General features: G+C 42.8%; 1 long non-coding RNA gene across 1 annotated transcript; it reads left to right on the forward strand.

Moving 5' to 3' along the window:
- Nucleotides 1-1031: 1031 nt before the first annotated feature.
- LOC109198020 (uncharacterized) lies at nucleotides 1032-1958 on the forward strand. Its single transcript, XR_002059004.2, has 3 exons — nucleotides 1032-1090; nucleotides 1200-1287; nucleotides 1899-1958. It is a non-coding gene; the product is annotated as an uncharacterized LOC109198020 (long non-coding RNA).
- Nucleotides 1959-3838: the final 1880 nt, after the last annotated feature.

The raw sequence follows: 3838 nt of genomic DNA on the forward strand, positions 1-3838 counted from the left end.
TTTTTGTTTTTTTGTTTGAGAAAGTTGTTTTCATATTAAACCAGTGTCAGTGACGTCATTCTACACGACTACCACAGTAAGGAAAGCCTGAATCTGTAGATCTTTTTCTTTTCTTTTTGTTGTCTAAAACAGAAAAATCCCGAAACAGTCAGCTCACAAAGTTGCAGGTTGGTGGAATTTGGCAGAACAGCCAATGACTTAAGCATTTAGGTGCATATATCTTGCCACAAGACATGTGTGCTAAGCTAGCTAAATTAGTTTCTGTTAGCGAATCAAGTTCAAGCTCCTCACATATCATCATCCAGGGTACAGTCATATGCTGATGAGGAGATCCCATGCAGGCAACATTAAGGCAGTGTAACAAGTTAAATATGCACTGATTTTAAGCTATTTCCTAATATCTAACCATTATGATAAATGTTTGCCTGCAACTGACACAGCCAACACAAATGTCATTGAAAAAACAAAGCCTGTGATAACATGTTTTTGTTTTTCTAGAATAGAAGAAGCACATTTTAAAAAGCCAGTAGGAATAAATCTTTTGTTACTGCATGATTAGAATGAAGTAACAACAAGTCTGGCTGGAATAAGAAGTGGTAATCTGTGTACTGTGCTAGTGATCTGCATAATTCACCTTAGATGGTCATCTGTTTGGATGGCTGAAGTGGGCTAACGCCACAGCTAATTTCATCAGGCTGCTAATGAAACATCTAAAATGATAGATGGTTAACTACACAACGGAAGCAAGAGCATTACAATCACTTGATTTAATGAAAGATTTTCCCCCAAACTTTTGATCCAAATGAGCAAAGTACTGCAACCATCTGACCTTCTAGGTGTTACATGTTACAGTGTTGCACTCTGGCCAGCTTTAAAATGGAAAAGTCTTGTGTGGTTTACTGGGTTCTGTAAATGAGGCTCCTTTCATTTGTGAGCGTGTTGTTCTTCTCTTCCCTTTTGTCCACCCTTACAAGGTGAAGGTGCTGCCCACCATGATGCCAGCAAGGTGCGTGCAAGTGGATCCGGCCTTAAACCACTGGAGTGCCCAGCTCTCTGCCAGTGAAGTTCAACATTGCTGGCAAAGATGCAGGTGAGGGACTGCTGGCAGTGCAGATCACTGTGAGCGCATGAACGTGGACCACACAATAATGTAACCAAAGTGTTGATATTTAGGTAACAGTTTTTATTTTCTCCTGAAGGACCCAGACGGGAAGCCCAAGAAGCAAATATCTGTGACAACCATGATGGGACCTACCTGGTGTCTTATGTGCCAGACATGACTGACAGGTACACCACACTCATTAAGTACGGAGGAGACGAGATCCCTTATTCACCCTACTGAATCAGGGCTCTGCCCACCCGAGATGCCTCACTGTATTTGATCCTGTCTCCCTCAATACTATTTAATATCTAAATGCTTGATTCATCATATTATAACAAATGTGCTGTTGTAGCTACTGACAGTGAGTTTGATTATATTTTTTCCATCTACCAAAGAGAAATAATATCTCTTAGTGGCAGGTGGATCACACACTGATTTTAACACTTTGCATATGACCGCGTAGGATGAGCATTTTATAACAGCATGTGTTGTTTTTGTTTATGTAAGGAAATACATCAGTTTCCCTTGTATTTTAAATTTGAGTGAAGATCCTAAATTGGCCCCACTCTTGACTTTGAGAAAGGCTGATCTGTGCTGTCCCTACATGAGCACAGTCAGATATAATACAGGCTTTCAGGAGCAGGAAGGCTAAAGGCTGTTTAATGTCTGATGTAACTGTGTCAGACATTTGCGTTCTCACGTGCGTGGATAATATCTTGAAAACTTCAGAGCTGCAGTGCATGTGTAAAGTGGCTAAAAAGCAGTGCATTAACATGTGTTTTGTCTCTTTGCGTAGCTGCTCAGTCCATCCAGACTCCTCTCCATATGCAACAGTGATGCCGGCTCTCTCCAAGTGATTCCTTCATCATCAACATCTGCATCCACGATCCACCAGCTCAACAGCAACATCTGTCAGCTGTGCATCCAACTGAGAGGCCTTCGCCTGCTGTGCTGAGGCGCTGGGCCGCGATTTCCGTCCTTGTTGACGACCTGGCTGTATCCTGTGCTGGAGAAAGCTGGTGAGGAGACGCTGCTGGTCAGCCAGGCGGCGCTGAGCTCCATATGGAACATCAATAAGGTCTGTGGATACGCTTCCCTCAAGGAACTGATCAATGAGAACTCTGACTACCTGCTTAATGACATATACTCAACCTTCAGAGGCTCAGCCAGCATCCACAGGTAGTTATGACGTGTTTTTTGTTTTTAACACCAAAATGGACACAGAAATAACTGCTGGAGGGTTTTACCCGATTTCCCTCCTTGATCTGCTTAAGCCTGTGCTGCCCTGAGCTTGTACTGTATTTCATTATAATCCTGTCTTGTTGGCCAGGCTCCACCGGTGTTGACAGTTCTGTTGACTCACTCTGACTGCAGCCTGCTGGTCGGGGACATGGTTCAGGATCTGGATCTCAGCTACGAGCGCACAGCTGCTCTTTCTGCTCCGCGCTGCACGCGCTCATGAAGGCACTGGGTAAGATTTCAACAGTGATGTCAGCTTGAGTCTCACGTATACTGGGAGTCAAAGAGGACAAAGAAGAAAATGTGACTCATTGCATGCACTGCCACAATTTTTATGTTGCTTAACTTTATGTTTTCTGCAGTGCCTTTCAAAGTTTCTATCAAGGAGTACGTTTCAGGATATATAACTTCACTCGTTATCAAATTATCAGTATCTTTGGAAACATTTAATACGTCGTGATGGTTTAAATGCTGAGTCGTTTTCTGTTGTAGAATTAATATTCATAATAATATTTATACAGCGGCACTATACGTGTTTGCAGTTTAACAAGCCCTCACAGTAAAAATGTATGAATTAAATGTTACTGATGGGCTCTTTTCAAAAACATCAGCGTCTGTGTCACACTGATTTTGATCAACTGACTTATTTATTGTAATCAAACCTATTTTGATATTGTTGTCTTGTTTTTCCTTTAGCGAGGTGGTTTCCTTCCACTTGTAGCAGGACCAGTACGTCTGCCAGCTCCAGGAAAAGCTCCAGTGACCAGGAAGACCTCAGCATTCGCCAATTCCTGCTGAATTACCGCAAACAGAAAGAACTGACAGAGGGCATTGGAATAGAGGATGATTATAACACTGAAGACAGAGGTAATAGGTCTGTCTAAGGGCCAGTGGAATATAAGCTATAGGCTGTAGTGGTGGTTATATTAGATTCAGAGTGTAGAGGAGATGGATCATTGTAATTAAGAGTCATAGAAATCTGAACCTCACTGCTAAACTGGCGGTCTAACTGTACATGTGCTCCATTGCAGAGGTCCCTCCCACTGAGTGTAAGGATGTTGAAGATGCTGGTAGTCCTGATGTGAAAGCAGAGCTTCCCTCCCACCTCAGCATCACTAAGGATGTTATGGAGCGCTGCATTCATCTGCTGTCTGATCCCAGCCTCAGGCTCCGACTCAAGGTAGTTTTATGTAGAGTCAACTGTTGGACTAGTAACAAAAATAATCATTCTTGTGAGGGTAGGACCGCCAGCGTTGGTACAATTCATCCTGTCAGAACTGTGTGGATGACTGTTCACTGGCGTAATGCTCATCAAGGAAAAACATTCAGTCTGGTCCAGGAGTGAAACAGAAATAAGTCTGTGCTGAAGTCGTGCCTGCTCAGGAGTTTGGGCTCTCAATGAAGACCTCAATAATTAGTTTCAGCTCACATTTAATCAGGATCAAAACAGAGATAATTGTTAGGTGTGTTGTGCGTCTTTGTCTTTAGGTACTGGAC

Source organism: Oreochromis niloticus, unplaced genomic scaffold (genome assembly GCF_001858045.2).
Source record: "Oreochromis niloticus isolate F11D_XX unplaced genomic scaffold, O_niloticus_UMD_NMBU tig00006647_pilon, whole genome shotgun sequence".
Lineage (NCBI taxonomy): Eukaryota > Metazoa > Chordata > Actinopteri > Cichliformes > Cichlidae > Oreochromis > Oreochromis niloticus.